This window comes from Mustela erminea, chromosome 1 (assembly GCF_009829155.1).
Source record: "Mustela erminea isolate mMusErm1 chromosome 1, mMusErm1.Pri, whole genome shotgun sequence".
Lineage (NCBI taxonomy): Eukaryota > Metazoa > Chordata > Mammalia > Carnivora > Mustelidae > Mustela > Mustela erminea.
In genome coordinates, this window is record NC_045614.1 from 125,300,939 (window position 1) to 125,326,772 (window position 25,834).

At 43.0% G+C, this 25,834-nt stretch overlaps 1 long non-coding RNA gene across 1 annotated transcript in view; it reads right to left on the minus strand.

Annotated features, from left to right (window-relative positions):
* Positions 1-9,171: 9,171 nt before the first annotated feature.
* Positions 9,172-25,834, minus strand: part of LOC116589372 — a 64,148-nt gene continuing 47,485 nt past the window's right edge. Inside the window, exons 4-5 of the long non-coding RNA XR_004285290.1 lie at positions 11,790-12,259; positions 9,172-9,830 (exon numbers count right to left, since the gene is read on the minus strand). This is a non-coding gene — a long non-coding RNA (uncharacterized LOC116589372). The remainder of the gene's footprint in view (positions 9,831-11,789; positions 12,260-25,834) is intronic.

Sequence of the window (25,834 nt, forward strand, 5' to 3'; positions counted from 1 at the left end):
AAAGAGGTCTTTTTCTCCACCCTGTGTGCATTCCACCCCATGACCCAGACCGCATTCAGGACAGAACTCCTGTGTGCAGACATGTGTGGGGAAGTTTCGACAACAGGGTTGCATTGTACAGACAGCCTGTGTCCCAGGGGGCAGGGGGTGGCTGCCGCAGCTGTGCGCCCTCGGGTCAACGGGAACAAATTGCCCTGCAGACAGGGAGCCGTGCTGGAGGGCTCGGAGAAACCTGCCCCACTAGGAAAGCACTCAGTAAAGGCTGGAGCTGTTGAAAGAGTCAGGAAGTTTGGGAATCTGCAGAAGATAATCCTAAAATAGCTAGCCTGCTTTTGTGACCCCTTTCTAACTTAAATTTGGAGGGAAACTCTCCCATGGCACTGACCTGTTCTTTCTCACCTCTCTTTCCTCCGTCATTGCTTCAAGTCTGGCCCTTGACAAGAGATTTTTGCCCTCTGGGTGATTCACTTAGCGGGCCTCCAAGAGTCAAGGAGAGAGAATTGGAAAAACAAAAAATGAAAAACAAAACAAAAAAACAACCAACCAACCAACCCTGGGTTCTAAGCTGAGTGCTATCACTTGCTGTGAACAAGAGATAGAAAGGCCTGTGGTGTGATTACAGTGGAGAGCTTGGCTGTTGGGGATCTATATTATTACCATCAGCTTGTAGATAGAAGAGTCTGGAAAATATTTTTTTAAAAAGAGCTCCAAACTTCATAGTCTTGTAATTCTGACTGCTGAGGCTTCGTCACTTGTCAGGACATAGACTACCGGGTGTCAGGGAGAGAAGTAGCGTCTGAAATCACCTAACGCAGCAGCCGCAACCTCAGATGCCTGCAGGGGCCAGGAAAGGGACACAAATGAGTGAGGAAGACTGGGTGGAAGGTCACAAGGAATGGTGGGGGCTGAGGCAAACCAGAAGTACATGTATTTTAAAAAAACACTGGGTGAGCCAAAGAAAACAGGGCTCCCAGCCAATGTTGTCCCGCAGGCTGCCTGTTTGTGACATATGGCTTTCAACTAATCCAAACTAAGTTTGTGGATGAAGAAATAAGACTCAGAGAGGGGAAGTGTCTCACTCTGGGTCACACAGCCAAGCGGTGGAGTGACAGCCCAGTCCCTGGACTCCTGTGTGAGGGCTCTCCCTACCTCTCTGTGTCCAAGCCCACTTGTTGCATGGAGCTGGGTCACGGGAGAAAGCATCTCTCTCCTATTATGAATGGTGAGAGCAGGCATTTTCGTGAAACCTGGGGAACTTTCTCCTATAACTCCTCATGGGCTCTGTTTTAGCCAACAGGTCACACCAGCTGTAAGTGCCATCATCATGAGTGGCCTTTCCCACACCCTGAATGTCTTCCTTCAACAGCGTATGAGAGTTTCCCTCTGTGAGGTCTCCTTCTAGGTACAATTTGGGAACCAGCTGCTCCTCATTCTGAGGCTTCAGGCAACAAAACCACATCTGGGTCTCAAAGTCCTGAAATGCCTGAGTAAGGTATTCTGAGCATCACTGCAAGTTTTGCCACAAGTTTCTTTCAAATGTGTCTCTAGGATGTTGGAGGAATTAATTACTGGCTGTAAAGCACTTTGAAAATTAGGGATGAAAGGATCCATGGATCAACAAAATATTATTATAATTAATGAATGCCTATCAATAAACTGTGATTAAGTATAATGGGCATTTTCCAAAGGTTATCAAGCTGAGGCATCTTTCACACAAGCACTTTTAGCCTCATATATTTTGCCAGAAACATTCCCTTGGTAATTTGCTCATGGAAGTTTTGTCCAACACAAAAAAGTACATTTTGTGCTTTTAAGAGAACATCATCGATATTTTTATACACCATGAGTTGGTAAGAATGGATACTACACCTAATTTCCATTTCTAATTTCTCACTCTTGAGAAACTTTTTCAAATTTTCACAAGCTTGGTTTCAAGGAGAATTTTGTCAGATAATATGTATTTTTAGGTTTTCTTCCCTGATTGCTCTTCTGTCAAAGAACTCAATACCCTTTTGGTTTTTCAACCAGGAGAGACTCTTTTGATGTGTAAATATCAAATATGCAGAGCTCAGGGTCTACACATAGTAAATGCAAAATAAACATTTGATGAGTGAATGAGTGACAGGCCATCATTGCCTGTGTCCAGTTGGAGAGTGTGGATGATATTAGGGCTCTGAGCTGGGAGACTCCATTAGCTCTTTGGGTAAATGGATAGAATGTCCTCTGGTAATAGGACTTGGCTGGAATCCTTGATTTCTGAGACTGGGTTTGGATTTCCAGTCAACTGCTCAAGCTCCTTTAGTGACTGGTAGTGTTCTCTCTCATCAGTGGTGATGGAGACTATGTTTATAACTTCATGTGCCTGTAGACCGTATGTAAAAATTCCAAAGTTACTGGGCCCAAGAACAGAATAAATCAGTGGCAGTAATTCCTGTGAGACTCACAAATCACATAAAGGCTGCTTTGAAACAGACATATTAGTAAGTTCAATTCCCAGCCAATAGTAACAGGAAATATTTAAGCAGCAATTACATTATGGCTGACACTGCGCTGGGTACTTTTCATGTATTACCTCATTTAATCCTCATAATTATCTTAATGAAGGTGATACTATAATTATATAGTATATATACTTAAATATATATGGTATATATAAATATAGCCCATAGTTAGGTGGAGAAATCAGAGGCAGAAATGTAAAGTAATTCATCCCAGGCTACAGCAGGTAAGGAGCAGAGCTGGGGTTTGGGCTTAGCTCTATCTGGTCTTAGGATCTGAGCTCTTATCCCTATAATATATTGCCTCTCATCAATCACAGCTTTGCACTTATTACCTCTATAGACTTAAACGAGTCCCTTGCCCTCTCTGAGACATGGCTATCTCATCCTTAAAAATGACAATAGTTAAAGGGCGCCTGGGGGACTCAGTCAGTTAAGTGTCTGCCTTCAACTCAGGTCATGATCCTGGGTCCTGGGATTGAGTACCACATTGCTTCTTCCTCTGCCTACAGTTCCCCCTGCTTGTGCTCTTTCTCTCTTCCTCTCTGTCAAATAAATAAATAAAATCTTGAAAAAAAAACTTTATAAAAAAATGAAAATAGTATATTTACTCTGCAAAGCAGGTGCCTGAACACTGCTTCTTTTATTCCTTCCCGTGACTCTAACCCTAAGGTTCAGGAAGAGCTCTTTTCCTCTCACAGTGACCCTTCTTGACCCCTGGGTTGGTAAAGTGGTGAGCATGTGACTCAAAAGGCCTAATCAGAGTAGCCGATCCTTGTGGTCCTACTCATTGATCAGGGAGTGGACACTTGACTCAAATCAGGTCAGTCAAGTCTCTCTCTGGGATGTTTTTCACTTGGCACCAGAAAAGGTGAGCTTTCCGCCCTTTCACAGTGGTAAAGCAGAGAGATGAGAGCCAGGTTATGCTTCCATGCAAATGGAGAAATCCTGTCGTGGAGAATAAATCAAGATAAAGACTGGAGCAGAGAGAATTGGCTGGGGTCTAATCACACCCAAGTCCTAGAAGCAGCTCTGCCATTTCCCCTATAGAATTACGGAACCAATAAATCCCCATTTATACCTAAGCTCATATGAATTAAGTTAGCTGTAACTGGCAAAGAGAAAGAGAGAAGGAAAGAAAGAATGAAAGAAAGAGAGAGAGGAAACAAGAAAGAATTCTACAAATACTTTGCACTAGGCCTATATAAGCCTATTTGAGCCCATGTAGGGAAACCTTTTTATTAAAGGGTCCAGATTTTAGATATACCATTCATTAGTGGGCTTAAAAAGGGCTTGGGTAAGTTATATCACTACTGGGGATGGTGCTCAATGGAATTTTAGAGCATAATCTTGGCACTGCAGTAGAATGGATATGATCGTTACATCACTCAACACTTGATACCTGGCCCATACCCTCCCAGTGCAAACTTTTGCTCTTTGTGGGCCTTGGAATCTTGGCTTTTACTGGTAGTTCTATTTTGCCATTGAGTTAGCGCCATATATCAGAAAGGAAATTAAATACAGACACAATGCTCAAAAAAAAAGCAAGCAACAACTATTTTATGTAGGACTTCTCAAGATCACAAGTATCAATGCCTTTTTAGAATCTAAACTTCTTAAAGATACTATGAGGATCTCTTTTAATTTCTATCTCATTGTACCTGGAATCCAAACACACACACAAAAATAGTGACATGTTTTCAAGTATCAAGTAAAATTCAGAAGTCGTTCTTTTCATCTCAGTCACTTAGCACATTGTTATAACTATTCCCTGCTGGAGCTAGGAATCATGCATTTTGGGTTTTTAAAACTTTATAAATGGGGAATTCGACCCAGAGAAGTTGGTCTACAGTCATGGAAGTAACATTAGAGTATACTCCATGCTGTTATATGATGGTGATTAGTATAGTGAATATTAATTATATAATCTAGACACACAGACAGATATGTCTTGCTTTCCAAACTATCACTATATGAATTCAAGAACCAAATAAATATGTATAAAATTTTAGATCTATTCCTGCTGTCCTAATTATGCTCCTTCTGCTCTCCAGGTCCATTTCTACCTTCTAGTGCCTACTCTATGACTCAGGAGACTGATGCCTAACACCTGCATCACCTGGGTTGCCCTGCCCACTAACTTCTAGTTGGGTATGGCCAAGGAAAGAGTAATGTGTGGTTGTGGTATTTATTTCCCTCTTTCCCTGTGGTGGACACTATTGGTATTATGCCCAGATGTCTGTTTCTGTGTGTCCATTTCTAAACTTCTGTGTCCTTTGCTTCTGTTGGCTGACAGCTGTTACTTAATTCAGAAAACCACCTCTGGACCCCCAGAGCCACTTCCTCCAGCACAAGCAGAGAACTGGGAGTCCCTAGGAGACCACACCCCCAGAAATTACCCAATGACTAGTGTGAGAAGATCAAAGCTCTGCTCCCTTGCCTTGAGGTGGGACAAATTCAGGTCTAACAACTCTGGGGTATGATTTCACTCCAGAAAAATCTGTGAGGTTAGGGACTTTTCTTGAATCTGTACCTCTGCATATCTTTCCACCCTTCCTTGACTTGGTTCCAGAGATGTCTACACTTTTTCAATAATTCACTTACACATGAATTCTCACCTCAGGGTCTGCTTTTAGAGAATCTCAACAAAGACCTTCCCATATGCATTCCCTCAGAACCTCATCAAAACCTCAGCAGTGACTGAACTCCATCCCTAGCTACAGATTCAGTTGGGTGCCCCCCACTTCCAGGACTCCAGTTGTCATGGAGGCCCTGAGAACACTATTCCTTCTCCTTGTTCTTGAGGCTTAGGGATGTTAACCACTTCCCATTGGTGCTACTCCTTCAGTTCTTGTTAGCTGTCTTAACCAACAGTATCCTCCTTTATTCCTCTTTCATTAAGCCCTGTGAATGTACCATCTATTTCCACTTGAAACTCCAACTGAGAATCCTTTCTTTTCCCAATTCGGCTACCTTGGTAACTCAAAGTTAAGAATGGAATGATCCGGGTAACAAGGTATCCCTTGCTATCTAAACTCTGTCAAGAATCTTTCCTTCTGGGGGTGCCTGGGTGGCTCAGTGGATTAAAACCTCTGCCTTCAGCTCAGGTCATGATCTCAGAATCCTGGGATCGAGCCCCGCATCAGGGGATCTCTGCTCCGCGGCGAGCCTGCTTCCTCTTCTCTCCCTCTCTGCCTGCCTCTCTGCCTACTTGTGATCTCTGTCTGTCAGATAATAAATAAAATCTTAAAAAAAAAAAAAGAATCTTTCCATCTGAGCTTAGGATCTGATAGATTATGAACAGGGAGGATAATTACACACCTATACACACAAACAGGCACACACATGTGCACACACAACACACTCACCTCATAAAATTATTTTAAATGTTATCCTGAGAACACTAAAAGATCACTTTGCAGAAAAGTGGTGGAAAATGCCTTAAAAAGGTTAAATAGATTTCTGATTCTTCCCATGAATTATTAACTGCAATAGGAATTGCCCCCTTGACATGCACAACTAGAAAACAGATGAAATATATGCAACAACTGTTTTCAGATTTTAGACAGAAGGCAAAGCAAGATGGTAACCTCTGAAAGAAGGGAAACATACAACATGAGCCCTCCCCATGACTACCTGAGATACTCCCAGGAAGCAGTTCCCAGACACAATGTAGAAGAAGGGAAAGCCAGAGAGAGTACATCAGTCCCTTTGAGGTGAGAAGATAGAGATCAGATTTCAGGGAGGCCAAGGCAACTAGAGTCAGTGGGTCAAAGTACCAGAAAAAAGGGAGATGCACAAAGAGAGAACCTTGGAGATCTATAAACAGATACCCTAAAATCTTCAACTGAATACTAACCTGTGAGTGTAGAGTGAAACCATGAGGCTGGAAAAAGAAAAACAAAAAAAGTAAGCTGAGCAATTCCTGGAGTTTACCCTGGGCAGAGAAATGTTCACATTCCGATCAGTCAGAGCAGAAAGACCAAGTAATGCACAGGACATTCAACAGAATCCTCAGAAATGTTGCCTTCTTAGTGGGACTCAATTATCCTAAAGCAAAGGCTTCTTTGGACCCAGCCTAACAAAGCCTAAAAGAAAACCTTGAGAGAATCAAACCGCTTCCACATAACTTAATTACTTGTCAGAACAAAGTCCACAGTTATTTTAAAAAATGCAACAATATCCAGCACTCAAACAAAAAAACTCACAATGTCTGTGATCAAATAAAAATTCACCAGACATGGAAAAAAAAGCAGAAAACTATGGCTCATGATCAGGATAACAATAAATCAATACAAACAAGTCCAGAAATGACATAGAGCATGGAATTAGAAGAAAGACTAAAATAGTTATTAGAAATATACTCCATATGCTCTGTAATGTAAAGGAAAACGTGAATATAATGATAAAAGGAATGGAAGGTATAAAAAGAGAACCCGAGCAAAACATTGAGAGAAAAAAAACCCACAGTATTTTAAATAAAAAACATCTGGGTAGAATTAACTATAAATTAGATACTATAAAATGAAAATTAGTGAACATGAACACCTAAGACTAGAAATTATCCTAAGGAAACACAAAAACCAAAAGGATTTTTTGGGACCCCTGGCTGGCTCAATGGCAACTCTTGATCTCCGGGTTAAGTTTGAGCCCCATGTTGGGCATAGAGATTACTTAAAAAAATTTTTTTTAATCTAAAAAGATGAAAAATAAAAGAAAAAAGAAAAAGGATTTTAAAAAATGAACAAATGACCTTGTGAAAATATCAAGTGGCCTACCATATTGTATGTGGTGTTCTAAGAGGAGAGGAGAGAGGTAGAAACCTTAGATATTTGAAGAAATAATGGCTGAAAATCTCTAAAATTTAATAAAAATGGCAATCCTACAGATCCCAAAACTTTAGTGAACCTCAAACAGAATAAACAGAAAGAAAACTACATAGAACATATTATAATTGACTTGCTGAAAAACAGTGACAAAGAGAAGAGAAAGAAACAAGCTAGAATAAGAATGTACGTGCTGTTGGAAACTACACTGCCAGAGGATAGTGGAATGACATCTTTAAAGCACTAAGGTTAAGCACAACAGGCAACCTAGAATTTTATACCCACAGAGAAAAATCTTCCAAAAACAAAGGCAAAATACTTACTTTTTCATGCAAACAAGAGCCAGAAGACCTGAACTACGAGAAATGTTGAAGTTTTTCAGGCTGAGGGAAAGTCATGTCAGGTGGCAATCGGATATGACAAAGGAATGAAAAACAGTGGAAATGGAAAATGTGTGTGTAATATAAAAATCACCTTTTCCTCATTCTTTAATTGTAGGGTTTCTATCACATGGAGAGTTTAAATGAATGGCATCAAGGGAACTAGATGAAAGATTTTATACTATATGGATAGTTGAAGGTAGACTATGGTAAGTTAAAGGTGCATAAGTAAATCCTTGGGCAATCACTAAAAATAAATAACAATAACAATCGAAGTAACTGAAAAGGTCCAGCTAATAAACTGGAACATTATATAGTTATAAAGAGGTCAATTCTCTAAAATGTAATAATGGTTCTCAACATGAATGCACCTAATAGTACAGCTTCAAAATACATGAAGCAGGAACTGAAAAAATTGAAAAAAAGAGAAAGAAATCCACAATTATAAATTCACAATTATATTTGGAAATTTCAAAACCTCTCCCTTGTGAACTGATAGAACAACTTGGCAGAGATCAGTAAGCACATGAAAGACTTGAACAACACTATCCAATGAACCTGACGCAATTGAGTGTTTCTGGGAATTGGTCGCTAATGACAGAATTCTGGAATGGTTTACTCACTTACCAGATGATGGTGAGGACCTCGTCACTAGAGATAGGTATTGAGAGTTCCTGGCATGCTGTAACAGAGCCAGTGCTGAAACTTTCACTTATAGAGAACGGAGATGGAACACTAGGAGAAGGGGTTGCACTGGCTTGTACAATGTCTCTGGCATATGAAAGGAACGAGGGAAATAGCTTCAAGGATTCTGGAATTGAGTGACCAACTTAAGGCAAGGTGTGAGTGCCAAAGGGAACCCTGGTCAGTATTTAAAGAAACCCACATTTTTTTCTCCCAGAGGGTGGTAGGAGCTGAATGCCAGGTACAGTAAGTTATAGGAAAGGGAGAACTTGGGGCACCTGGGTAGCTCAGTCGGTTGAGTGTCTGACTCTTTTTTTTTTTTTTTTAAGATTTTATTTATTTATTTGACAGATGGAGAGCACAAGTAGACAGAGAAGCAGGCAGAGAGCCCGATGCGGGGCTCGATCCCAGGACCATGGGATCATGACCTGAGCTGAAGGGAGAGGCTTTAACCCACTGAGCCACCCAGGCGCCCCTGAGTGTCTGACTCTTGATTTCAGCTCAGGTCAAGATCTCAGAGCCCTGGGATGAAGACCCGAACCTGGCTCTGTGTTCAGCGGGGAGTCTGCTCCCTCTCCTTTTGCCCGCCCACCCCCCGCCTCTGCTTGCTTTCTCTCTCTCTCAGATAAATAAATAAATCTTAAAAAAAAAAAAAAAAAAAAGGTGGAGGAGAACTTAAGACAAGCTGAATTCCCAGGCAGGCAAGTCCTATGCTAACTGTCAGAGCCTCTGTTTGCAAACTCTATCACCATATGCCTCAGCATCTTCTCTGAAGTTCTTCCCAAACTCAATTGCTCAAATCAGCCTGTAAAACAAATACTGAGACAGCTTCTGCCAAGGCCAGGCTGGACAGATGAAATGACTAGACCAAGCCAGAGACGTCTAGTTTTCCCTTAAGACCATAGCTCTATCCCACGCCTCATTCCATCTAGCAGCCAAGGGTACGCCTGGAAGCCAGGAAGAAAGAAACACTTGGACCATCTTATCCAGTTTGCCTCACATCCCTGTTCCTGTCATTTAAGAGGATGACTGATCTTTGAATGCATTTAATTTTTTTCTAGAGGGTGCTGCTAGGCATAGCACGGTGGCTGCAGGCAATTTCTACACGGCTGACCTTCCGAGAGGAGAGGAGGAGAGAAGCAGAATGATTTCCCTAGAGGAAAACTCAAGACTTACCAGAGAAAGTCATAGGAGTTCCCAGGTGTACAAATTTAGAAGTATCTTGCTAGTCTTGGTCAATTCAGCAGAAAATTCTTTCGTTATAAATTATAACCAATAACTGCTCAGAAGGCCTTTGAATGCATTTAGGACAACCCACCCTATCACAGTGCATTCCAAACCATCTTCAAGTTATCTGAGCTTCCTGCATTTTCTTCCAGATCTCAGCGAGAACTTCCCAGATGGGTTGGTCTCGCCTCTTCTAAGAAAGGAAGGGGAAAAGGCTGGAAGGCAGGCAAGACAGACATACAGGCAGATGTAAAGAAAGACCACCACCATCTACATGGACAGCAAAGTTCTAATCGCATAAAATTGTTTGCCACAGTGACTCAGGAGCTAGCCACGCTTAATAGGTTGTGTTTGCCCACTTCTGCCACCTGTTTCAAATGCTCTGGTCTATGAGATCCTCTTCAGACAGGCATTTTGGGATGAGAATAACGGTCTTAATGATAAGAGCCAAGCATGGTGACTCATTTTTTGGATTGCTCTATGTTGAAAGGGCCACGCCCTGTCACTGGAGGTGAGTGGCTGAGTCCGCAGCACAGATAGAGCAAGTCCCCCAGCAGGGCTGGAACATGACAACAGCCTCCCTGAGTCCTGTTGGGTCTTCTGGCCACCAGCCTGCTTTCCTGAAGTTGCTCTCTGGCTGTGAAGTCATGTCTTTTCCTTTTATGTTTGGAAAATTGCATGATTTCTTCTTTATTCTGCCTTAGCTACAATAACTCCTGCTTTGTCTCTCTCCCCTTCAACTCATCCTGCACACGGATGGCAAAACCTTCCCAAACTTGTGCTCCTCAGGTCCCAAAGCCGATTAGGGCATCTTGCTAGAGGGCACTTCAAGAACATCTCCTTTCCTGTCCAGGCATTCGAAGCCTTTGCAATCACAATCGGCTAACGTGCCCTCCATGACTCCAACCTCACATCTATTACATGTTGCAATGGCACAATAGATATTAGCATGACTATTTTTCAACCCCTGATTGGAATACTTTCTCTGAACAAATAAAAGAATAATTGTGAGGCTATCAGGGGAGAATATTTTCTATCTTACAGTACTGGAAAAGTCTAGGTCTTGTGGTGGGATTTCTCCTTCCCCCTTCTTTCCTGCTTCTGTATCACTTTTTTTTTTTTTTAATACCTAGAAGCATTTTTTTTCCTTCCCTCTCAATCTCCTCTCATTTCCCAGCCTGTTGATATTCTAGTATTTTCTGTGTCCGTCCAGACCCAGATCACATGCATACCCTCCACTGCACAATTTCATTAACATAACTTCTTTCTGTGCTCTCATGCCATTTTAGAGATCCTTTATATATTTTTCCCTGCACTGAAGAAATATGTATGTTTTCTTTATCTTCATGTCCCCATCAGCATCTCATTATAATAAACTTTCTCTAGTGTCTGTTGGGTAAGTAAGCACTCTTAGTCCTTCACTTAATTCTCATAACAAATTTCTCCTGTGTTACTGCCATTTTATAATTGAGGAAATTGCATCCTGTGGTGGTTAAATAACTTGTCCAGGTTCACACAGTAACTAAGCAGTCAGCTTGGAATCCAGCCCCGATTATCTGTGCCATCAGAGCTCTGCACACACAGGAAATGCTCAAAAACTGTGTTTTTTTTTTTTTCTTCAAAAATTGAATCGAGTCAGGTGCACTAAGAGATAAGGGAATGACTTGGCAAGAGAAGTTAGCCCTAAGGAGATTAGAGGCCCTGATATTGTCCCTTCATAACAAGGAAGATACCAAATAATTGATTAGATCTCAGAGATTATTGTAAATAAACTACAAGGGAAATGAAAATGCACGGAGTTAAAAAAAGAAAGGGGGCGGGCGCAAGAAAAGCTTTGTTCAAAATGCTTTCTCCTGGATGGGTATTTTTCCTTTGCGGCTTGTGGGGCAATTGCCCCCGCCTCCCAGCATATCCGGAGTATACATGCACTGAGCAGACACTGAGTATACATAGAGTAGATACATACAGTATATATGCGGTGAGTATATATGCACGGTGTATATACACAGTATACATATGCTTAGCATACAGGCCACACAGACTCAGCAATAACACTCATCCTGCTCTTTGTGTAGGGGTCAGCAGACCCTTGCAGGGTGCAGGTCACTGGGGCATGTGGGGGCTGGGCTCGTACCCATACCATTCACTTATCCACCTCCCCATCATGTACCCACCCCCAGTAAGAGCTGTCATCATCTTGGATGCAAAATGATTTTCAATGGATGCCGTTCCCCGGGAATGACAGCATAAGGGACACAGGTCCATTTGAAGTAGGCTGAAAGGAAGGGCAATTGGGACAACACAGCAAGTCTTCGGCGTCCTTGGAAAATGTTCTCTGGCTCCTCTCAGCACAGGAAGGGGCCCAGCCTTGTCTCACAGGCACGGACTGATATGGGGCGTGGTATCATAATTATTACTACCATGATTATTAATACATGGATTCCACTTCTGTCGACCCATCTTGATGACCTTCTAATGGGTTCATTGCAGGGCTGACGAGTCAAAGCCTTCCAGAACAAAATTGCTTCATCAAATTTGGACTTTCTTGATGAGATGCCCCTGGCTTCATCATATGATCAGCTCTCCTGGAGTTGAAAGCCGGCTGCTATTCCAATTTAATTTCTTTTTCTTTTCTCCTCTCACCCTTAGGGATTTGGGATAAAAGAGTTTATTAGTCGAGTTCACTGGCTTGTCTCCCCAAAAGCTTGGAACTATGCTTCAAACTTAGCCAAAGCCCTTCCTTTGAGAGCATGCCAACTACGGAAGACAGGCAAGCAGGTGCAAACTGTTTGTTCCAGTCAGCCTTCCTGCAGAAAGCTGGAGAACAAGTCCGCTAGGCCAACAAGTGACAGTCCCAACAGCAGAAAGCCCCGAGAAAATAATCATTTTCATAGTCTGGGTACAATTTCACAACCCATTTTCTGTTGCCTTAAAGTCTAAAAAGCTCTGAAAAATAAGTTTTTATTTTGTTTGGAAATCTGCAGCAAGCTAATGTGGTGGTAAAATCGGACATGAGCTGGCACAAAGCTATTTGTAAACTTTATCTGGTTTAGCAGGAATATATACAGATTGTGCTACAGAAAACTAATGTTTAATTATAAGGTATACCCTAGTTTGTGTGTGTGTGTGTGTATCTGAAATATTCTAAATCTCAAAGCACATATAACTTCAGGGATTGTAGATAAGGAATTATAGACCCATGATATACAAACACCATAAAAGTCCCTACTTAATAACTTAATGAAAAGTGTGACCTCATCTTCATATCCATGAATTTCCATTTCTCTCTCTTACTGTTTTGGGACTTGGTTCTTGGCCTAAGAAGAGTTTCTTTATTGTCACAGAACCAGTCTTAGACTAGAAACTGGGACACCTGAATGAAATTGTTCCGCCTTTCTGAGCCTTGATTTCCTCTTCAGTAAAACAGGGATGAAAAATCACAGTCCTCATTTTTTCCAGAGCAGGTTTGAGACACAAATGGGAAAGCCCTTTGAAATGGGAAACCACCCCAAAATGATCAGATGTACTTATCAAAACCAAGCCACACGACCATTCAATTGATGATCACTTATTTGGCTTTTACAGAATTTTTTCTGATTTAAAGTAGATATGTTCCATAGCTCACCTAAGCCCAACCCATTCATCATCAATACATGAGTCTTGATGCCCTCTTACATTTCATCACATAGGTGAGCGTTGGACATTATACCTGGACAAACTTATGATTACATATTGGTGTGAGTTTAAAAGCACAGGGACAGGGGCACCTGGGTGGCTCAGTCATTAAGCGTCTTCCTTGGCTCGGGTCATGATCCCAGGGTCCTGGGATAGAGTCCCACCTCGGGCTCCTTGCTCAGAGGGGAGCCTGCTTCTCCTTCTCCCACTCCCCTACTTGTGTTTTCTCTCTCTCTCTCTCTCGCTGTGTCTCTCTGTGTCAAATAAATAAATAAAATCTTAAAAAAAAAAAGCAGTGGGACAGGGCTGTGGAGGTTGTATTTAGGGTCTAAATATTACAAAATAAGGGAAAAGGGGCTGGTAGTCCTGGGGACTGACAGTGCTATCACAGAGACTGCAGCCACGGGGGATGGGAACTGTCATGTGCACATAATAACGTGAGTACCAGGTCGAGCAGGGAAGTTTGGGGGATATAAATATGTCCCAGGGGATGATAACCTTTTAAAGGCCATCAGTATCACAGGAGGAGAATCGATAACCATAGGATGAAGAGGGGCTACTAACATAACCCCCAGATTGCTTGGTGAGAAAGGTGGAGGTAAGATGCTGTCTTGTCAGTCAGCCAATCAAGAGTCCTCTCTCCTCTGGGCACAAGAGGCAGCAATGCCAGCTGCGTCTGTCGCTAAACAGGTAAGCACAGCAGGGTACTTAAGAGTGTGGACTTGGGTGCAATGGTTCAAACTGGAGGTTCAAATGGTGTCTCTATCACTAGGAACCTTGTCACCTTAGGGCCAATAGACTTAACCTGTGTTGGTCTCCGTCTCCCTTCTATAAATATTACAAAATAAGACCTTCTAGTCCTTTGATTAATAAATATTTATGGCAGTACCAATGTACTTTTTAAAAGTTGGGTTTTTTTTTTTTGTTTCCCACTTTGGAAAGAGCAAAACTGAGTGGAGTTATGCTGACAACAACTGGCACAGCTGTGAATGATGATTCATTTTAAGTGGTTTGTATTGGTGGATCAAAGGAACACCTTAAACGTGGCAGATAAGATCCTAGGGACTTGCTGAAATTGGAGGGAGCTGGAACGAGCCCCAAAAAACTAGATACAAAGAATAGAGAGACTGGTGCCCGGGTGGCTCAGTCATTAGGCAGCTGCCTTCAGCTCAGGTCGTGATCCCAGGGTCCTGGGATCTAACCCCACATCGGGCTCCCTGCTCAGTGGGAAGCCTGCTGCTCCCTTTCCCACTCCCCCTGCTTATGTTCCCTCTCTCCCTCTCTCTCTCTCTGTAAAACAAACAAACAAACAAACAAATAAATAAAAGAAGAAAAAGTCTAGAGAGAAAGACTTACAGCAAAGGGCACAGGGTCCAGCCCTCCTTAGGGCTCTGGGCTGATGGACGCTCACTTTCCCCGGGGCTAATACTCTCTGCTCTCAGAATTGTGAAACATACATCTGTGGGGCATATGCATAAATTAGTCACCTTAAGTAAGGACTTCAGTGAGGCCTAGGATGAACAACAATAATCATAATTTGCAGTTTACTGCCTGCCTACTGTATCATGTAATGTTCTCCACATATCTATATGGTAGGCAGGGTCATCGCCCTCGTGGGTTCTGTCTCTCTGCTGCTGTTTAGCAAACCACCCCCAAACTCAGGGGCTTAAAATAATTTTTCATTATCCCTCATTGTTCTGTGGGCTCAGCAAAGCAGATCTCTTTCAGAATTGCATGCATCGTGCTGGATAGCCAGGGAGGCATCTTCTCTCCTGTCTGTCCTCCTCGCTGGAGAAGCTGGGACCTCTGGGGGCTGGCTGGGTACTCGTCTCTCTCCATCCACCAGCTTGTGCTTCCTCAAAGCATCATTATCGCAGAGGATTCAGATTTTTTTAATATAGTAGTTTTCTTTCCCTAGACTGAGGGTCCCAAGGTGGAAGCTGCAAGATTTCTCAAGACTTAGCTCCAGTCATACCAAGCTGCAGTCACCAGTTCTACCGGGCAGAAATAAGTCACGGGACCAATCCAGATTCACAGGTGTAGATACTAAATTGTATGACTCACTGAGAGATAATCCTGGGAGTCTAGCAGATATACACATTTATAGCAGAATATAAATATTTATAACAAGTCATACTATAAATGAGAGAATTAAGGTCTGCAAGGTTAAGTTTCTTGTCCAAGGTCAAAGAGCTTGTAGGCAGCCAAGGTGGAGCTCAGATCTAACACTTTATGGTTCTTCTACGATACATTCCATCTACTAAGTAAAATTATATCTGGGGACGCCTGGGTGGCTCAGTTGGTTAAGCAGCTGCCTTCGGCTCAGGTCATGATCCCAGCGTCCTGGGATCGAGTCCCACATTGGGCTCCTTGCTCAGCAGGGAGCCTGCTTCTCCCTCTGCCTGCCATTCTGTCTGCCTGTGCTCACTCTCTCCCCCTCTCTCTCTCTGATAAATAAATAAAATCTTTAAAAAAAATTATATCTGGAAAGTGAATTGATTTACTAAAACTATTTATTAAAGCACTACACAAAAAGGCATAAAAATATGATCTCCATTCTCTGAAAGCTCTAGAAGGCTGCAGGTTAGTACGAAAACAATATTAGGTTTGAAATTAGAAGCTCAGGAGGGCTTGACTGGCTCAGTTGGAAGAGCATGCAACACGGTCATGGGATCGAGTCCCATGTTGGGTGTAGAGATTACTTAAATAAATAAACTTAAAAAAATAAAGAAATTAGAAGCTCAGACTTTGAATCCTGATTCTGCAACCTGGGACATTCCTTGAACGCCTTTGAAACTCAGTTTCCTCAAAGGTAACATAGCGATAGCCATGCCTTTCCTACAGGATTGGTGTAAAAATAAAATAAAACAAGATACGTGAGCATGATTTTGGTAGTGATAGAGTATATAAACAGTGGGCTTTAATGAAAAGGAGAAGCAGGGGTCCACAGAAGATTATAGAGCGATATGTAATTGGAGACCACCGTTTCCTGAGATGTATGAAGGTCAGAGCTTGATGGGCTTCAGCCAGGAATGTACTAGAACTGATCCCTGTGGTGGCTGAAGTGTTGTTGTACCAGAGGCACTGTGAAGCCTCTTTCAGCCCTATACTCTCTGACATCAACCGTTTCCCCGGGAAATTAGAACACTCCTTCACTGGTACTCCTTTCCTTCATGTGATGGACACTATTTTGTCAGGGAATAGATAGGACACTAGAATTTCAGACAGCGAAAACTTCGAGAAAATCCACTCCTTAATTTCATTTCATCTTTATTTCCATCTCCTTTTCTTTTTAATCTTTGCCTCAAAATGCTTGATGTGGGGAAGATCGTTTGGGAATGTAATACAGTGAAAGTTCAAGGGCAGCCTTGGCTGAACTGGAGTTTGAAGCTGAGTGTGACTGAGTCTGGTGAACTGGGATCAGGAGGCCAGCGCTCCTGTAGGAGTAGAGGGGGGCAGGGGATGGAGGGGAATAGCCCACTTCTGGTCCTGAGCAGGGCCCATCCACCAGTCTGAGCCCTGGAGAGATGATCTGGTGACCACGGGCAGAAGTACAAGCCCCCAAGCTCATAAGGTTTTCTGTGATGCCATGGGGAACAAAGCCTGGGTGCAAAGAAAGACAATGTGGGATTTGACCCCTTTCTCCTTTCTTCCTGGAACTCCATGTAGTTTGGCCCAGGGAGGCCTGTTTGGGCACCCACAGTGTTACTTAGGAAGGGATGGGGAACCTTTGAACTTAGACATCAAAGGTAATGGGAATGCCATCCTGTTTGTTTGGATGTGGGTAAACTCAGGATACAGAACTCCCGATTCCTGATACAGATTTAATCTGTGTATAGCAGTATTTCCCAACCTCTCTCCAAGGATTCGTCTTGATTCCTTTTCCCTGATATGTTTTAAATAATCCTACCTATGAAATGAATGTGACATTTTTAGTTTAGTTTTTATTTTTAAAGTGCCCAATTCTGTGGGTTTTAGTATAGTCACAAAACGACAACCACCACCATTATCTAATTCCATAACATTGTTAATACCACACTGAAACCCATAAGCCGTCCATCCCTACTCCCTTCTCCTCACTTTTAAGCTACTATGAACATTCATATGCAATGTGGTTTATAGTTGTCTCAGGTAGATGCACCTAGGAGTGGAATTTGTGGGTCTCATGGTAACTCTTAACTTTTAAGAAATTGCCAAACTTTTTCAAATAAAGTATTAATCAGCAGTATTCCTTTTTTTTTTTTTTTAATAAGCACAGAGACTTTAATTGGTGCTTCTAATCAGCATGAGGTCACCTTTGCTCCTACAGTGACTTCTTATCTTTTCAGCCACAGCAAAGGAATTTACTGTCTAGTCTAGTCAGACTTTTTTTTTTTCTAAGCAAATGATAGTTTTCTTTAGACTTCTTGAAATATTGCCAATAGCTTGAATACCCTCATTAGAATGCCTTTGACTGTCCACAAGGTCCAGAAGTCCAGATTGGGAGCAGGGCAAAGAGTACGAGTAGCTTTTGGAAATGTTTTACTGGAGTCCGGGGCATCCGTCCCGCTCTCTTTTCCTTGTTCTTCCGCCTCAACTAAAGCACCCCTCTTTTTTTTTCTTAACTCTTAACAGTAGATTAATAGTTCCCATACTTTAAGATTTTATGGTCTAGTAAAAAAATTTTTTTCTTGGGGCACCTGGGTGGCTCAGTGGGTTAAGCCGCTGCCTTCGGCTCAGGTCATGATCTCAGGGTCCTGGGATCGAGTCCTGCATCAGGCTCTCTGCTCGGCAGGGAGCCTGCTTCCCTCTCTCTCTCTCTGCCTGCCTCTCTGCCTACTTGTGATCTCTGTCTGTCAAATAAATAAATAAAATCTTTAAAAAAAAAAATTTTTTTTTCTCAACAGTGGACTTGCATCTGTTCGCCAACTTTCTACTTTGCTAAATAAGAACATTAAACCAATATCTTCAATCACAATGGTTTCATTAAAGAAAAGACAACTCTAGGAAGGTAGACACGAAACTAAAAGGCAGTTTTTAGGAGCACCTGGGTGGCTCAGTGAAGCCTCTGCCTTCAGCTCAGGTCATGATCCCAGGGTCCTGGGATTGAGTCCCACACTGGGCTCTCTGCTCAGCAGGGAGCCTGCTTCCCCCTATTTCTCTGTCTGCCTCTCTGCCTACTTGTGATCTCAATCTCTCTTTGTCAAATAAATAAATAAAATCTTTAAAAAAATAAAAATAAAAGGCAGTTTTTAAAATTCATTTTAATAATTGTTTTCAAAAATATTCTGGTTTACTTTATTTTTCTCATTTTGTTATGGACCAATGAATCAAATCATACCAAGTGGGGATAGAATAATTAAGTCTATCAGGCTGTGTTAGAGTATAATTGTTCCTAGCCTCACCCACCTTACTCTCAAGAAAGGAATGCTATTATTTTTAAAATGACAAATTTTGTAAAAATTTCTTCTCTCCTAGGTCCCTCTTTTCTAATAAATTTAGATTTCTCTGCCACACATGTTCCTTGGCTTTGGTGATTTGGAAATGGGGGAAATTTGGAAAAGACAAAGGAGAGAAGGACCAGTTAAGGATGATTAGAAGGTGAGTCTTGCAGTTATAAGATAAATAGGACACTAGGATGAAACAGGTATAACAGGCAGCATAGGGAAAGTGGTCAGTAGTATTGTAACAACTTCATGGTGACAGATGGTAACTCAACTTATCATGGTGACCTTTTTGGAATATCTATGAATATTGAGGCACTAGGTTGGGTACCTGAAACTAATACAATATTTGTATGTCAACTATTTTTTAACACAAATAACTAAAAATATTTTTTAAAAAAAGAAGTTAATTAAAGAACTGAGAAGGAGAGAGGTGATGACGAGTGGGAGAGAGGGGAAAGCATCCCACCACATGAGGGTAGTTTTCCTCGTGCGGACATGTTGCTGGGGATGACAGACTCCAGAAGGTCATTGGTGCCCAAGACTCAGGGAGGGATGACAAGAATAAACAGCCAATGGCTCTAGCATAAAGGAGGTCCCCTCTACTATTTTTCAGAAATGTTAAAGATTAGAATTCTCTTTTTGGAAATACAGAGACTGGACTTCATGTCCCGGGATTCATAAAGATCATACAAAATTGGATGATGGATAATGCTTGGTTTTCAGATGACCCGTCTCCCGTTATGACTGGTATTTCTTTACTCTTTCTCAAGACACTTGGATTCTCTTCCTTCATCTGGTAGGTGAAATTTTCCCTTAGGAAATAAAGAAATCTTATATGTACAAGGATAGGATACCTGTGCTGTATATATATGTGAAATTACCCTTTTGGGGTGTACGTGGGGGGGAGCTTTATTCATTTCATATTTCATTTATTGGCTCACTCACTCAAAGAACATTTATTGAGTGTCTCCTAACTAGAAAGATTACCTAAGGCCTAGCTAGGTATACAGATACTATTAATGCCTAGGCCTTGAATGAACAAATATTGAATGCAGACATGTAAACACAGGCAATTAATGGTAGGCAACAGCGATATTACAGACCACAGAGGGGGGAAGAAATCAGCTCTCTTTGGAGGGGCGGGGTGGGGGGAAATTTCAACACAGATTTCCTAGAAGGGATGACAACTGAGCCTAAGACATAAATCGCTGCATATCAGGCAAACTAGGGTGGGGAGAATTCCTGGAAGAGTCCTGGGAAGAGTGAATTACCGATAGCTAGACTGTGAAAGTGCGAGCTGGGACTGGGAATGGCAGAATATGTGGCTGGAGGGTGGCAGGGGTGGGGGTGGGGAGGGGGTCATAGCAGAGCGGGGTGTGGAGGGGTGCTGAGAGAAGACCAGTGCAGCAGTTTACTCGGGAGTCATCATATGATTTGCACTCAGAAAGCTCACTGTAAGACTGTGGAAGGCAGGCTGGGGACCAGGCTGGACAGAGGGACCAGTTCCTCAGTCCTCACAGCAGTCCAGGAGAGAGGGAGAATCCAGCCACGTGCTACGATGTAGATGCTTCAGTTAAGGCAGGTGTGGGGGGTGGGGAGGGAGCACTCATCCTGACTGGGAAGATTTGGGAAGATGTCTGGGAAATAGGATTTGACTATCTTGAAAGAACTGAACTTCAAAGGCCCAAACCGAATAGATGGGAACTCCTTGGAGATAGTCTCTGTTCTCTCCACGCCCTCCAAGCCCAGCACAGATGGAGTGACATGGAGGCATGGAGTGTGTGTTTGTTGGATGAATGTAAAAGAAATTCCGGGGTGTGTTAGTTATCTCATGCTGCCCATTAAGCCACCTCCTAACTTAGTGGCTCAAAACAACGGCCATTTATTGTTGCTTGCCCGTCCACAGATGAGATAGACAGCTCTGCTGCTCTGGGCTCAGCATGGCCGATCCCCGTGCCAGCAGCCATCACTCACTGTACCATCCACAATTCTCTGGTGGCTCCATTAGCAGCTGGATGGCTGTCAGGTTGAGGGACAGGGTGACTGAGCCACATATGTCTTATCATCCAGCAGATCAGCCTAGACTGGCCCCCACTGTGACCGTAGAGTTCCAAGTGAGTGAACAAAAGCATGCCAGGCCCCTTAAGGCTTAGGCTCAGAACTTGCATTACATCACTTCAGTCCCATCCTGCTGGCCAAGGCGAGTCACAAGTCCAGCTCACATTCAAGGGCTGGGGAGAAGTTCCACTTTTTGAGGAAAGAAAATAAAAAGTCACCTTCCAGAGCGGTAAGGTTACAGCGAGGAAAATACATAGCTGTGGCCATTTTACCATCTGCTACAGAAGCAGGAGGGAAAGGCTCAACCGGGTTGGGTGACTGGATGGGGCTGAGCATAATGAGGGGCACGTGCACTGACAGCGCTGCCTCATGGCAGCTCAGGGAGGAAATAGAAGGAAGTAGAAGACTAGGGGGGATAAGAATGCAGAAGCCAGACCACAGAGGGCTTTGAAAGCCAGGCAGAGGGAGGATGTCTGGACTAAACATATTCTCCACTCCCTGGGCAGCTCTCCAACATTCTGTGAGATGGAAAATGACACCATCGGATGAAACCTCCACTGGTGTGGGGCATTGTTATTCAGGGGTAGGTTGTGCCTTCCAGCTCTGAGGAAAGCAAATGGAGCAGCAGGGTCTTGCCCACCATCTCTCCTTGCACTGTGTTCTCAAAGGTGGCAACTGGGCCCAGTCCAAATGCCAAACCACGAGCCCTCAGGTTTCCTAAGACCACCACACAAGTAAGGATCACAACATTCTCAGTGACATAAAACACATTTGGCAGCCCAGCTAATTTGTAGCTCTGTCTCCACCTTCTTTGAAAGTATCTTGATAATAAAATGAATGCGATTAACAATATCTTATATTTGTGGGACATAAATATTAAACCTTGTGGTCAAGCCAAATGGTTACTTGTAAAGCCCAGTCATATTCAGTTTTGAATCTTATACTCAACATGACCCTTGTACAGCCCTTGAACTAACTCAGGCAGTTGCCCTCTCTGTTTTACAATCTTGGGAACTGAATCAAAGAGAGGCTAGCAACAGAGTGGTGAATGCTGGGTCTCTGGAATGAGAGTAGGCTTGAATCATAAGCCATCTTAACCGACAAATTCCCTGCCTTCTAAAGATAAACTCCTTTCACTGATTGTTGAGGTGTACCAAAATGACAAAATAGGTCACATCCTCCATGCTAAACACGACAGCCTTTCAGAGAGTTTAGCTCCTTTGAGAGAAATCATGGAATGTCCATCTCCTGACTTCTCATGTAATTCATTCTAGAGTTCTACTTCTACTCTCTGGACCCAGGGTCATGGCCATCGGCCTGCCTGCTTTATCACTAAGGTCTAATATGTAATTGATATTTAATGATTATAAGTTGAATGAATACATGGTTGAATACATGAATGAATGAAACAGAGTGGACTAAAGACACGGACAACATGGAACTCCACTCCCAGCTGTGCCACTTGCCAGGTGTGTTTTGTGGGCATGTTACTTATGCTTTCGAAGCCTCAGGTTTGCTCTCTGCAAAGTAGAGCTAGGAGGATCCACCTCAGAATTTTCAGGGAAGAAAAGGACTCGTATAAGGTCTGCTACATAGTAGATGCTCAATAAAGGTACGATGGGAATGGACAAGTGGCAAGAGGAGATGGCCTCGAATTCTGGCAAGTTGGACTCCTGTCTAAAACGTGCAGAACAGGACATATGGCACGATCCAATCCGGTTTATCTGTGACTAGCAGGAAGACGTTGTGAGACCAGTCTCACTTTTTGGGCTTCTGCCATCTCACCAAATCCACTCCCTTCCTCGTTTGCAGGTGGGCTTTCAAAGTGTAGTCCATAAGTTGGATGGCGGCATGGTGTGGGCCAAACGTGACCCCATGTTCCTAAATACACCCAACACACACTGCAATGTGTTCAATTGTGCCCCACAAAAAAGATATGTCCAAGGCTTAATCCCTGGTGTTTGAGAATGTGACCTTTTTTGGAATGTGACTTTATGGGAACTTCTAGGATCTTTGCTGATGTAATCAAGCTTAGATGAGGTCATACAGGATGGGAGTGGGCCCTAAATGCAATGAGTGGTGTCTTTACAAGAGAAAGGAGAGGGAGACTGGGACACAGAAGCACATGCAAGGAAAAAAGCCATGTGATGACAGAGATTGGACTCATACAGCTCCAAGCCAAAGAATGGCAAGGATTGCTGGCAACCGCCAGAGCTGGAAGAGGCGAGGAAGGATTCTTCCCTAGAGCTGTTAGAGGGAACGAGGTGCTGCCAAAACTTTAATCTCAGATTCCTAGCCTCCAGAGCTCTGAGAGAATATATTTCTGTTGCTTTAACCCACCCAATTTGTGGCAATTTGTTATGGCATCCCGAGGACACTAATACACATACAAATAGCTTTTTTCCCTTAGTCTCCAGATTTGTTCCCAGCTCTTCCTGGAAAAAGTGTCATACCCAGAACAAAATACTTTTCGGCAGCAGGACATTTTCGAACATGTGCAACGAGTAGTCATTGGAGTGCATCAGGGAAAAGAAATTTTTTTTTTTTTAATTTAAAAAAAAAGCAAGAGGAGGCATAGATGGAGATAAGGGGCAAAAGGAAAGCCATAAAGGCAAGTGTGGGCATCAGCAGGGTAGCAGCAGGCAGCAGCGGCTGGAGCCAGCTTCCAGCTGAGTGGGGCCAGGTGGGGCTGGCGTTGACAGTTGCTATAGAGAACAGGTGTCGTGAAGTCAGTTTGCCCAGGATGATTGCAAAGGTCACACAAGGTGAGGCCAAGAGCCAGGATGGAAAATGCCCGTGTCAGATTCTCTCCAGGCATTCAATCATTCCTTCCATCCTACATCACGGGGGCTCCGGGCTTGCTTATGCTTGCAAAGGGCTAGTTTGGCACTAGGATGGAATTTCTACTTAAATCATTCCTGGAAAGCCGTGTTCCCCATGAGATGACAGTATCAGTCTAAAATCAACCTCAAATCAGCTACTAGTCCAGCACCCTATTTGTGTGTTACCTATAGGACTTGGGTCATTCCCTCCTCCTACCTTGTATGTCCAAAGGCTGAAGCCCGAACTGCCCCCACCACCATGGGCTGGACTCCCCAGGACTCAAGGGCAGGGACATGGAGCCATGGTATGGAAGTGCCACGGGCCCCCCCAGAGCCGCACAGAGTACGAGTACCAGCATGACCACAGCCGCCTCCCTGTTATCTCAGGAAAGACACACAGAACTATGGAGGACACGCAGTATTAATGACCTTTTCAACTTCCACAGCTATTTTTGGAACACTCCAGGCTGACGGCTGATTAGAAATCCTTTAGAAATTACTCTTGAGGGCCCTTTCTGGGCAGGACTCTGGACGTCCCCGGAACACCGAGTCAGAGGTCTTGACCATTGGAGGCTCGTAATTTCGTGTGAAAGAAGAAACCATGGGAACACTCAGATATGAAGCCAGTTGAAGGGACAGGTAATGGCCGTTGGGGGGAGGCGGGGGAAGGAGGGAACGATCATATGCACTTGCATGGTTTTTGAGGGCCTCCTCCGTGTCAGGGGCTGGAGAGGCAAAGAAAGGTAAGCAAGCGCCCTGCCTTGGGGAGGATCACAATCAAAATGTGCTCAACACATGCAGCTAGTTCTGACCGCATCCTTCCCTTCCCCCCAACACCAACCACTTCTCTGTCCTTGTCACTCTGGCCCTTTTTTCACAGCCTTCATCACTCTCTGAGACAATCTTGCTTGTTTCTTGGGTGCCTTTCTAATTGTCTTTCTCCTCCACTGGACTGTGGTCTCCATGAGAGCTTGTCTCGCCCTGTCCCCGGTCCCTAGAATGGTGTCTGTTTCCTAGAACGGGGCAGTGAATAGTTGTTTAATGAGTTTCTGTTGCCTGAATGAAATGCAGTCCAGCATTAATTAATTAATTAATTAAAGGGCTTAAGAGCCAAAGTTTTGAAGTCAGAGTGCTTAGGGGACAATCTTCATCACCTCCTTGTACTTCACTGTTTGACTTTGGTCTACTTGCTCTACCTTTCTATCCCTCAGTTTCTTCAAACAGAGGATGGGGATCCTAACACAACCTGCCTCATAGGATTGTTAAGAGGGAAACAATGAATCAATACATACACAAAGCATTTAAAACAAGGGTCAGCAAATATTTTTTTTAAGTGCCATATAGTAAATATTCCAGGCTTGAAGATATGTGGTCTCTCAGGCAATGACTCACTCTACCCTTGTAGCACAAAAGAAGTCACAGGGGTACCTGGGTGGCTCAGTGGGTTAAAGCCTCTGCCTTTGGCTCAGGTCATGATCCCAGCGTCCTGGGATGGAGCCCTGAGTCAGGTTCTCTGCTCCGCAGGGAGCCTGCTTCCTCCCCTCTCTCTCTCTCTCTCTGCCTGCTTCTCTGCCTACTTGTGATCTCTGTCTGTCAAATAAATAAAATCTTAAAAAAAAAAAAAAAGAAGTCACAGACAATACATAAATGAATCGACTGTGGCCATATTCCAATTAAAACATTACAAATTACAGCACAACATATAACATATAAGAATTACAATGCAAAATAATAATCTATCAGCCAGGGAATTAGAAGTCTTTCTTTTGCAACAAATTCCCTGGGGGATTTCAAGCCCTCAGAGTCTCAGTTTAGTCTATAAATAGAGATAATAACTACTCTTTCCTACTTCAGTAGATTATTTGGCAATCACATAAGATGAGACGAAAAGTACAAATGTGCTGTGTACAAATAATGTAAATTCCAGTACAAATTTGGTTCTGTAGGGTGGCTTGCCTCCCTGGTCACTATGCACTAGGTAGGTCAGATAGTATTATACTCATTTTACAAATGAGGAAACCAGAGATATCAAATGACACATCTAAGGCCTTACAGCTGATAAATGTAAGACCTAAATCTGAACCTAGAACATTTTTCTTCTAACACAATGTTCACCAACAGCAGTGCAGCACATCTCCCCATATGTAACATAAACCTTACTCATAGTTTCTCTCGGGACTTTTCTCCCTTACCTTTATTCCATGTAAGTATCCCATTTCCCTAGGCTCATCCCAGGCC